The following is a 12,671-nucleotide window of genomic DNA, read 5'->3' on the forward strand; positions in this document are numbered from 1 at the left end:
ATCCACATACCCAATTGCAGATAGGTGGCCATTGGAGAAGTGGGTCCACCGATTAAGGGCCATAACAATCTTAATATTGTGAGTTGTGTGAAACATCACTGAAACTGGTGAGCATACCAGCCACTCTACATTTGGTTTAAATGTAAGAAACAATGGTGGCCTCATACCAAGACATAGACATTGCCCCAAATGAAGACACCTGTGAGTCTTTCAGGAATATGAATTATGTGGGCAAAGGGGTTTTGGGGGGTACTGTTTTGAGCAGAGGGATATGTGTGAGAGAGTAGAAGGAACACCACAGAGAAAACACATGGGAGACTACTGAAAGCTATGCACAGCCTGAATGAACACTAGGAGCCTGGCTCTGAGAGAAGAGAGTCTTTGGGCAGAGTGCTGGCTGAAAGAGGCTTGGAGCTGTGAGTAAAGAAACTGTCTCCTGCTGTTCAATTCCTGATGTGTTCAGGTGAACAGGACTTTGTACATTCTTTGTGAATAAACAGAATTACATTAAAGATACCTGACTCCATCAATTTCTCCTCCTAAAGGAAACAACATGCAGAGCCCCAAACGTTGACTAAATGCTCAGGTAAAAAGGGGCAAAACAGGGATATCCAGTCCCATGACACAAACATACATTTGGTGCCAATTTCAGGCTTTGTCATGAAATGTGAGTACCACTGTTACTATTACTCTATGGTAACAAGGTGATCAGCTTTGCTGTTTGTTTCCCATCCTCAAAGGTGTTTGATTCACCAGTAACCACCATCCTACTTATTTCAACTTTGGGACCAGTGTCTGTGTGGGCCCATGGAGAACGGAACAAGTGGGAGCTGTGCCTGCTTTGCCCACTATGGTTCACTCGATTCTGTGCTTTCTTTACTCCCTTTTCTTATGCATGTTTTCGGCAGGACCATGTTTGCTCTAAACATACCTCCCTTTCCTTTCACCATGTCACCTTTTCATACAGCCTTTCTACTTATGTGTCACTTGAATTTCTGCTCCTGCATGCCACTGCCCTTCCATGTAAGAATGACAATGCCCTGGTTTCTGCCCCCTTACATGTGAAAATTACAGAGTTTGCCTTCAAGTGATCAAGACAAAAAAAAATTTCAGCCAAATGGATCAAGCCCAACAAGTGTAGCTTCAGCCATATCAGTGAATGGCCAGCCTAGTGCTAACAAGAAGGGCAGGTCACAGCATACTCTGAGGATATTGGTAAGATACAATCAATATCGCTCAATAATCCTTTTGGCTGCCAGACCAGAGCATCTCACTTCTTTTTGTATTAAGGAATTTCAATCAGTTTTTCATTAGAGGAATGAGAATGGTCTGGTCTCCTCTTGAGGCCTCATGTTCCCCTTTGCATTTGCTGTCAAATGTTCCATGAAGCACCATTTCATTAAAGTCTTTTCAGAATGATATTTGTTTGCCCTGTTCTTTGCAGTCCTTCCATAGAGCCTGAATCAGTGACCATTTAAATTAATATTACATTGAGAAAATCGAGTGCAGTTTTTTTTTTCTAGTTAAATGTCTGCAGCAAACTAATGTCCTCCCACAGTCATGAAACACAACAAAGGGACCTTGATTCAGATGGAAAGATGGAGTGTACAATTTCCGTGGACCCTCAGAACAGCCTGACAAAAGGATTGACACAGAAGCATGAGGGCAGCTCCATATACTGAGCAATCATTGTAGGATTTGAGGAAAATGCTTAGAATACATGGCAGAACATTTGGCAAGTTGACTGAATGCTGAAAGTTGGACCACTAATACCACTGTGATGATTCCCTGCTTGCTGGCCAGTTCCCCAGGGGTTACCTATAAATTCTGTGGCACTGCTAGTCCAAATATTTACACCACTTATGCACATTTCAGAAAAAATAGACATGATTTATAACTAAAACATACCTATTATCTCCTCTTCTCTTTTTCTTTAAATGCTTTCAGCTGCTGCTTATAGGATGAATATAAATGTTTGAATCTTCCCACTAAAATTAATTCAATTCTCCACTTCCATCCACAAAACCCTTTCCACTATGAAGTTCTGGGACACTTGATATTTCTACTGCCTTAAAGGCTCAAACCTACATGATTTATAGATGATAAAGCCAGAAGGGACTATTGTGATAATCTAGTCTGATTCCTGCATAATGCAGCCCATAGGACTTCCCCCTGAATTAATTCCTATTGGAATTAGAGTAGACCTTTTACAAAAACATCCAATCATAATTAAAAAAAATTTCTAGCAATAGAGAATCCACCACAACACTTGGTAAGTTATTCCAATGGCTAATTACTTTCACTATTTAAAATTTTCACTTTATTTCCAGTCTAAATTTGTCTAGCTTCAACTTCCAGCCATTGGATCGTGTCAGACCTTTATCTGCTTGATTGAAGAACCAACTATTATCGAATTTCTGTACCTCATCTGGCTACTTATAGACTATAATCAAGTCACCCCTTAGTCTACTCTTTGATAAACTAAACAGAGTAAGCTCTTTGAATCTTTCACTATAAGCATGTTTTTGAATCCTTTAATCATTCTCATGGCTCTTCTCTGAACCCTCTCCAGTTTATTAACACCTTTCTTGAATTGTGGACACCAGAATTAGATACTGTTTTCCAGTAGTGGGCACACCAGTGCCAAACACAGAGGTAATTTTACCTCTCTAATCTTACTTGATAGTCTCCTGCCTATACATCCAAGGGTCACATTATCCCTTTTGTCCATAGTGTCGCACTGAGAACTCGTGTTTAGTTGATTATCCCCCATGATCCCCAAGTCATTTTCAGAGTCACTGTTTCCCAGGACAGAATCCCTCATCCTGTAACTCTGGCCTGCATTCTTTGTTCCTATATATATGACATTACATTTGGATCTATTGAAATGCATATTGTTTGCTTGTGCCCAGCTTACCAAGTGATCCAGATCACTCTGTATCAATGACCTGACCTCTTCATCATTTAGCATTCCCCAATCTTCGTGTCATCTGAAAACTATCTGAAATGATTTTATGTTTTTTTCCAGGTCATTGATAAAAATGTTAAGTAGCGTAGGACCAAGAACCAATCTCTGTGAGATCCCACTAACACCACACTCATTCAGTGTTGATTCCCCATTTGCAATTACATCTCAAGACCTGTCAGTTAGTCATTTAATGTGTGCCATGTTGATATTGTGCCATTCTAATTCCTTAATTAAAATGTTGTGTGCTACCAAGTAAAATGCCTTACGGGAGTCTTACGTATATTGCACCAACGATATTACTTTTACCAACCAAATTTACAATCTCAACGAAAAAGGCAAGGTTTATTTTCCATAAAACCATGTTGATTGGTAATAATTACAATATCCTCCTTTAATTCTTTATTAATCAAGTCCTTTTTCTTTTCTTTTCTTAAAATCTCTCATGTTCTCAGTCCAATTCCCAGATGCAAGAATCCAGAACATGAAATCTACCACCACCACAATTGGTACTAATTTGTAACTTCATAGACAAACTCATCAGAGAGGTTGAAGATGCTGATTTGGCCATGGAATGTGAATTATTTTCTCACTTCTTAATCGTGGTCCATTCAGATTAGGGTTAAAGTCCATCGGGACAGGGTGGGGTATGTTTTGTTGTACCATACACAAATAGCTAAACCACATGCTCAGGATGAACTTAAACCTCTGACTGCCGGAAGCCAGAGGGGGACATCAGGGGTAGATCACTCGAGCTGTCCTAGTCTGTACACTTCTTCTTAAGATCTAATACTAGCCACTGTCAGAGGCAGGTAATCAGCTAGATGGACCATTGATCTGATCCAGTTTGCCCATCTTGTGTGTCTTGCAGTCTAAATACTTTTCCTTCATCTGAAATAAAAGTAGAGAAAAAAAATGTCAGAAAACTGCAGAGTGACTCCAACGTCCTCCATTTGAACTGAAACATTAAATGGCAGCTACCTTACATCTGCCTCTCATCTGATAAAGAGAACGCTTCCATTTAAATGTGCAGCTCTGTTCAAATCTAGTAGCAATTACGAGGTGGGCTTTACATTTGATAAATTGATCCCCTAATTTGTGTGTTTCTTAAAGCGTAGGTGTTCTCAACAGCCGAGGATCATTGCATGTAGATTGTTTTATAAATTGGTGTGCAGCTCTGATGCTTGAGGGACTGCACCTCGTATTGTTGGCAAATGTATTGTGTGTAAATGTCAGCAAACAAAAACAGTTTTAAAAATAATTTGAACATTTATCACCCCTACAAAGCCCGAGTAAAAGAATGTAGTGCTGATGACCTACTTGGGCGTGGGGATGGAATGTCCTACAGCAACATGTCCTCAAAGATTTAGGAACATTATTGCTTCTACCTGACAGCCTGGTCCTGCAGCCTTTACTTGGGCAAAACTGTTGATTTCAGTGGAAATTTTACATGAGTAAAGGCTGTGAGCCCTAAAAGAAAATCAGATTCAGTCTGTGTCCTACAGAGCTGAACATTTCTACGGTACGTATTATTTATATTGTAGTGCCTAGAGGCCCGAGTCAGGACTGGGCCGCCATTTTGATAGGCTGTGTAAAAATTGCGACCTAGAACCTGATTCTCCTTGCACTAAAGATGTGCTAAGGCACTATAGCAGTTTAAATGGGTGTAAATATAATTCCATGTTCATGGTTTACTCAGTCCAGACTAGATAAAGTGATGGATGGATAAATATTTAGGTAGATAAAGAGGGCATCCCTGCTATATAATTTCTTCTGGTTTGTTTTTATCTAGACACCCATTCTTTTCAGACTCCTCAACCTCAGATACAGCTTGATCATATTTCACTCAAACAGCTCTGCCATGGACCTTCTCCTTTGAGTTACACCCATGCAAACCCTTTCACTGTGAGGCAATCAACAGGCTATAGCTGAGAGCAGAATGTGGCTCACTGTTTGGTAGAAAGTGTATAGAGTTGCTTTGCTTTTAATCATATTGACAGGCTGAGCAGTGCAGCATGCTGCACTTTCCCTTTGCAGTTTCCAACAAGAAATAGGTACCTGTGTTTGTTTCTTTATAATTCAAGAATCCAGGCATAGACAGAAGATAATAAAGCCCCAATAGCACAAATTCATGATTTGTTCTCGGTAACATGACCATGTAGATGAGAAGTGTCCCACACTCTACATAACACAAGAAACTTTCTGAAAGAAAATTCCTCAGCGTTGTTATGCTAAAGGTCTATATTGTTAGTCTTCAAGGCTACGCCTGCTTTCCAGCCTCATGCTTTCTTGGATTCGGCTTACTGAGGAGTTACTGAATCAGAGAAGTAAGCGTTGCTCTTTCATTCTTAAACATCCAAGGAGCTTTTACTAGTCTTATCTTTACCACCATATTTCCCAAGACAACACTGCTGTGTCTGTACTTAGTGCCTTCCAAGGAGAGCAAGTCAAGAGTGGAGTTTGGATTTCATCTCTGTGCAATAGTGTTGGCAGTGTCCCACTGAGTAACAGGTGTTTTTGCTTACTGATGGATGCCATTTCTTTACCTTCTATACCTTATGCTGCCACTGCAGTGACAAACTGCACAATGCTGTTCTGCATTCTGACAAAGGACATTGCCTTTGGCTTTTCCAGAGGGCAAGACTTTGATTGTTGATTCTGAAAAGTGGAACTTCCTTGACTAAGCTCTCAGTTAGAGTATGATCTCATTAGAGTGCCATAATGTGTTTGTTTAAGGGGTCTACAGGGAAAAAAGGCTAAAATGAAAGAATCTTGGATCCAGTCCTGCACGTGTGACTCAGGCAAAATTCACCCTAACGTCAATGGGAGCTTTGCTAGAGTTACCACATGTCCCAACTAAACTACTAAAAATTAAATGTCAGAAAAATCAGCCAAAGCCAATTTTTCTTTCTCAGTGTTTGCTAGTTGGTAAACAGAGGAATCAGGATTTTGCAGTTGTAGCTTTGGCCTGGGACGTAAGATTCTTGTGTCTAGCTACCACATTAATGAGTAACTCAACCTCTCAGAACCTTAGTTTCCACATATATATAATGAAGATAAGATTTATTTCTCTTTCAGAATTGCTCCAAAACTTTTGTAAAGCACTTTGAGTTTCATGAAGGAAAGGCACTACAGAAGTACAAAGTATTATTATTTTATTATTATAAAAGTTTCTAGAGGCAGGAGAGCTGAAAGGAAATCAACTTGCATTTCTTTAACATTACTGAGATAATTAAATGCTCCAACTGCCTGATCCATCAAGGATTCAGGGAGCAGGAATATGGCAGGATATGTCTCTCCAGTCTTCCAGCAGGATCTGAAGAAACAGAGCAGAGTTACATTAGGATAATCTTATAAGGGGCTTATGGTGTTTTCTTTATTCTTTGAATAACTATATCCCCATTATAACATTACATTCTCCCAAGACGTTTTCTGAACTATGATGGATGTTTTTCAAAATTACAATGGAGAAAAATTCGTTTATATACACACACAAATTCCCACATTATGACATGGCAAGAGTGTGTAAAAGACCATCTGCTGAAAGAGTCTAGGCCACGGGAACGAGTGATCTATGAACAGTATGAGTAGGTCCAGGGCCCACTCACGTTGAACAAAGATAGCCCAATCATGGCACTTAGGGCATAGTTCAAGTGGTGGGGCTAGCACTGCTGCTATCCACCGGTGAGTGGTAGATAATATTGTTCCATCTGTCATTACAGAGCCAGTGCTCTGGCATGGGGCTGGAAGTGGCACAGAGAAGCTGTCTTTTTGGGAGTGAGGGGGACACATAAAACTAAGTGTTTGACTTTTTGTAGTTATTAAAGAAACCCTTATAAAAGGGAACATTTTACAAGACTAGGGCTAGTCTTAATTCAAGTCTATGAACATGCTGTAGTTGCCCACTACCTAAATTCTTCTTATAGTTTCCACTGGATATGTTGTTTTTCAATTCCTGTCCTAAACTGTTGTGTGGTGGTTCTGTTTGAGGTTAAACAGTTGTTTCACCCAAGAAGTGACTGCACTTCAGTGATAAATTTATTCTAGGTATAGTTTGTATTTAAGGTTGTGAAGTGATTTGAAGTCCTTTGGGATTAAGATTGATATATCAATGTACATGGTTTTCTTTTGATTTCCTTGTTTTAATTTACAGAAAGCTTTGGTAGCTGTAAATAAAACCTTCTAGGGTGTATATTCAGCACCATACAAAATGTGATATTAATTGAAAAATTCCACCATACAAGTAAACTAAAGCCTATCTATTAATTATTGTTAAATCATTCATAAAGTCACCATTTGAAATCACCACTTCAGAATGTTCCCAATTTCCTAATTCTATATCATACAGACTTCTTACCAGCTGATGTGGGAAAAAAGAATATGAAACTATGTATATGTGTAAGGAGAATAAAATGCAGTATTTGGAAATGGTGTGCCTTTGATAATTCTAATTTGTGCTATAGTGGAAGGAAATAACGACAAATTATATACACCGGGTATATTCTGAATTTTAATATAATTACTATATACTATTTTGATTGTTTAAAGAGCAGACATGGAAAAAATTAAAGTACCAGAGAACTGAAGATATGAAATATGGATTTAGGCTTCTTAATTCTGACATGGAATTAGACCATTAAGTCTTTAAAATCTTTGAGAAATCCATATTCTATTGATTCTGGGGCTTATTAGTAATATAGTGTTAGAAGTGTTAAGATAGGCACAGCAAGATACCACAGAAAGCTATCGTCAGTCAAGATTTTGAAAAAGGAACTTCAAAAGGGTCTCAAAACTAAGAATGGAAAATATAGTACATTTTATATTTAAATGCTTCTGACAATTCATGGCTTCGGAAACTGTCCATAAAATGTTTTTATTCCTTTTGTTCCTTCCAAAGGCATTAAACTTAATCATAAGAATACTAAACCTTAACATATGAAATTGGTACATAATTATTGATATGTTTACATAGGACCTGATTCTCTATTGCTTTACTCCTTTGTAGTCATTTACATCTGTGCCAAATGGATGTAAAATGCTACAGTCTATATAAACAAATGAGGAGTTCAGATCTGGGTGTGTTTTATAGCCTCTTTGCACATATGTAAACCACCACACAAGCGCAAAGCCTGACACACCACATAGAGTGCAAAGAATCAGGCACATTACTGATTAGTAATGTAGTTGAGAATTGGGAAATTGGTGTATTCTTCTTCAAGGCAATATTAATATTTTTCTCCATTCCTTGATAATTCCAGTGGTTGGGCAGAAATAAAAACCAGGCTGATAATTGACTAAACCCTGTCAGATGACTGAAATTAGCCATGCAGTACTTCTAGTATCAAAGCATGATGGTTCATTGTTATAAGACAAGCTATCCTGCCATCTTGAAATCCTTCAAGAGGGCTCCTGAGCATAAAAGGTAGGTTGAAAATTGATTCTTATGGATGCATTGACTCTATATAAAACCCATGTGCTACTGAAATGAAAGATGGACTGAACCATTCAGATGTTATCTCAGGGATGTGCCACGTAAATTTCACACAGATGTTCATCTGTTTAAGTTGCTTGTGTGCCTTGAGGAATAACTATTATCACCATGGATTCTGTTAGAAGGAAGTGTCTATCGTGAGGCAGCTTCAGTATTTGGTTGATGGATAAATAAAGGGTCTGAGCAGCCCATTCTATAGGAGCAGGGCCAACTGGCTCATACAAGTGGAGGCGATTATCAGGGCCAGCATCGTGTTTGATGGGCCTGACTCTGCTCTGCCTTGAACCTTGTATAAATCACTTACTCCTGTACACTATGGGTGTAAAACTCTAATCACTCCATTCTTACACTAGAGGAAGGATTTTATACCTACTTTATCCATGTGTAAATGAATACACAAGGTGCAAACTAATGAAAAATCTGGCCATGTAGCTTTTGCTCTGCTTATCCTGAAAAAGGCCTTGCTTTTATTTTCTCCGAGTGACCCTAAAAATACTAACTACAGTAACTCAAAAATCAATTTTGCTTTTGTTAACAATGATGCCTTGCAAATCACTGGAAACTGGACTGAGGCATAATGTTCCTCTACTCCAGTGTAAATAAGAATTTTTGACCTGCACTGCCATCTATTGCCACAACATGCACATTTTATCTGCAGCTTTGCTATTATATGCCTGTGTAGTTTTTTATTCCTGTATTAAATATCCCCCTTCCAAGGCGTTTGTGTGACCCACCTGTGCCTAGGGTAGCCACCTGAAAATGCCAAGGTCAGGGCAGGCTACAAAAAGAGAGCAGATTCTCCCAGCACTGGTGGGTGATACTGAAATCAGACTCCCCAAACAGCCACAAACAATGCTTCTTGATAACCAGTGTGGAGAATCAGAAGCTAAAACAAAATATACACAACCCCCTTTACTGCATTTAATTCTCTGGCTCCCACTCAGCCACTAGGTCCAGTAAAGAGATGTTATTTAAAACTCTGTGCTCTTTACCACAAAGGTTCTCCTGACTCCAAAGGATCAACCACAGTACCAGATCAATATAAGTTTGGCTCTTACCCAAAATACCACACTGCCAGCCACTAGTAATTAAAACTAAAGATTTATTATAAAAGGAAAGAAACAAACTATAAGAAAAACTATTAAAGCAATCAAAAACATACAAATGATTTAAAAGTCCATATACATCAGGTTTTCAGTAGAATTGTGGAGTTTGCAGGCTTGTATAGTCTCTCTGGTGTACATCCAGTACCTGGATGAGTCTCAGTCCTTTGTTTCACTGCTTCAGTTGTAGATGAATTGATCCAGAGGTAGGTGAAGACTGCAGACCAAATGGATGTGGTGCAGCTGCCTTTTATGTCCTTTGGCCTTTTCCATGCTGCTTGTGGAAATTTACAGAAATAGGATGGAGTCCAGGGTCACATGAGTAAGTCCTGGTGACTCATCAGGTGTACCTCAGGTTCTTTCCCTGGTCTTATTGTACCTTTGAGTTCCCTTAATGGGCCATCAAGCAGCTAGTGCTGCAGCCATCCTGTCTGGGGTGTCACCCCAAACAGCACAAGTTGAAATACAGATATATCAAATATATCCATAACTTCCAATACAAATATGAGACATATACATGAACAATATCATCATCCTTAGCAAATTATGAGCTTTCTAATGATACCTGACATGGCATATCTCATGAATTATTGTAATTTTGAAATATTGATGTTAAATACCATAAATGGTCCCCCTAATCCAACCAGTGTCATAGTTTGTAATAGGGATCCTTCAATTAGAAATTCAATGAGCTGGTGCTAAACTGTTTTAATCAATAAATTCTCTAGCTGATTCATAACACAGTGAGTTATCTCAAGAATTGATTTTATTGCACATATTTATAATGATGGTAATAGGCCAAGCACAAGGACTCTTCTGGGCCCTCTGGATTTTTATGACAGCCTCCAAAGAACTGAACAAGAAAGAGTGGGCTCATGAAATTTTCAACTGCTAAGAACACATGTGGTACTATAGGAATCCATATAGAGTAGGGACACAAAATGTGTGTCTATAAACACAAGCCTGTGAACAGTGATACCTAAGCATTGTGTACATGTGAATATTTCATTGCATTCAATGGGACTATTCATGTGCATTGTTGCAGGTTCGGGACCTTGATCTGTAAACGTTGTGGGGGTAGAACCTGTGTTTTGCACAGCATCAAGCATCTGCTCAATCATTAACAATAAGTAACTGAAAAGGTACCAGGGCATTGTAAGTATTTTACTGTTTTCGGAAAATTGTGGGACTTGAGCTATCAACCCTGCTCTAGTTGAAGGTATTATATTGGCAGTGACAATAAGAAAATTCTGAAGCAAGTTGGAATGGTGGAAGTTCTGATTTGTATACCAAAACTCAGAACGTGTTGCTACGCATCACTTTTGAGCTAATGCAGTTTTGTGCTGCAAGCCCCGTTATAGGCACACACTTGCTCAAGGTGGGTAATAATGTCACCCTCTGGTGACTGTACCCAAAGGATGTAAAACTCCTAATATTACCAATTGCAAATGGAAATTCCCTGTTAACTCATGTAGGAAAGGCCTCCAACTGAGAAGCATCGGTCCTGAGTTCTTGAAACATCTGTATTTACATTGCATTGGTACAATCACAACTCTGAAGCCACGTCCAGCCACAGCTGATTAGCGTACCCACATATATCCGAATCCAGGTGATAGGATAAAATAAAGAAATGGTGGGACACTTATTTGCATACTGAGTCTGTTGTAGTGTGTCCTGCTAGCCACAACAGAGGAAGCATTCTTAACACTTAGCTTGTTTTTATTCCTTCATTTTGTTTTCTTTAAGAGTGAAATAAAATTTGATACTGGTTTCAGCTTTTATGAGGTTGCACGCACCGCTTATGAGCCCAAGATCCCAAATGAAATTTTGTCCCTCTTCATTTTGATATGAATGTCACACTGTCTGGATTGGGGTGACCATTATTGATATCAATATTGCAAAATTACAATAGTTCATGAGATATAAATGTCAGGTACCATTGGAAAGATTATAATTGGTTAAGATTGATAAGCCCTTTTATACGTATGTATCAGTTTTGTTTTATAATACATATGTTGTTGTTCTAAATACATATGGTATATTTGTACTTCAACTTGTGTTGTGTTTCTGCCTGACACCCCAGAAGCAGCATTAAACCTGCTTAATGGCCCAACAAGGGAACTCAAAGGTACAATGAATCCAGTGAAAGAAACCAGTGGCTACCCTGTATGAGTCACCAGGGTATGTAAGAACATGCCTAGAACTAGGGGACTCTGAGGCTTTTCCATGCCATGGTCTGCGTGGCTGTTTGGGACAAGCCACATTACAAAGAGACATAAAAGGCAGCTGCATCATCCTCCTGCTTCCAGTTCCTACTTCTGGATCAACTCATTTACAGATTAAGCTGTGAAACAAAAGACTGAGACCCATCCAGGTACTGGATGTACACCTGAGAAACTGTACAAGCCTGCAAACTCCACACTTCTGCTAAGAACTTGATATATATATATATATATATATATATATATGGACTTTACAGTCATTTGTATGTATCTGATTGCTTTGACCATTTAAAATATCTCTTCTAATTCGTTTTTCCTTTTATAATAAACCCTTAGTTTTAGTTAATAAAGGATTGGCTGGCAGCATGGTATTTTGGGTAAGATCCAAACTCGTATTGATTTGGTAATGTGACTGACCCTATGGGGATCAGAATATTTTTGGTAAAGGGAAGAGTTTTAATAACTTATCCCTTTACTGGATCCGATTGCTGTTTGGGAGCCAGAGCCTGAAATGCAATAAATGGGGCTGTGCATTTCTTGTTGTACCTTCTTGATAACCAGTGTGGGGGATCAGAAGCATGGTTTGTGATTGGTTGGTGAATCTAACTGCAGTGTTAGCCACCAATTTGGGAGAATCTGCTCTTCTTTTGCAGCCTGCCCAGACCCTGCTGTTTTCAGGTAGGCTACACCCTAGCTATGGATGGGTCACATTGAATAAAACATTTATATGTCCTTCAGCTATAGGAAATCCATTCTACAGATTCTAGAAACTTTACATGAAAAATAAGAAATTCAGCAAGAGACAACTGAAAGGAAGCAACGAGGTTGAGGGTGATGGCTAAAGCATTAAGTGAAGCTGAAGAGGAGACACAGGGTATGTTTTCACTGCT

The sequence above is a fragment of the Emydura macquarii genome, unplaced genomic scaffold (genome assembly GCF_026122565.2).
Source record: "Emydura macquarii macquarii isolate MOO-44397 ecotype Brisbane River unplaced genomic scaffold, CSIRO-AGI_Emac_v2 contig_3506, whole genome shotgun sequence".
NCBI lineage: Eukaryota > Metazoa > Chordata > Testudines > Chelidae > Emydura > Emydura macquarii.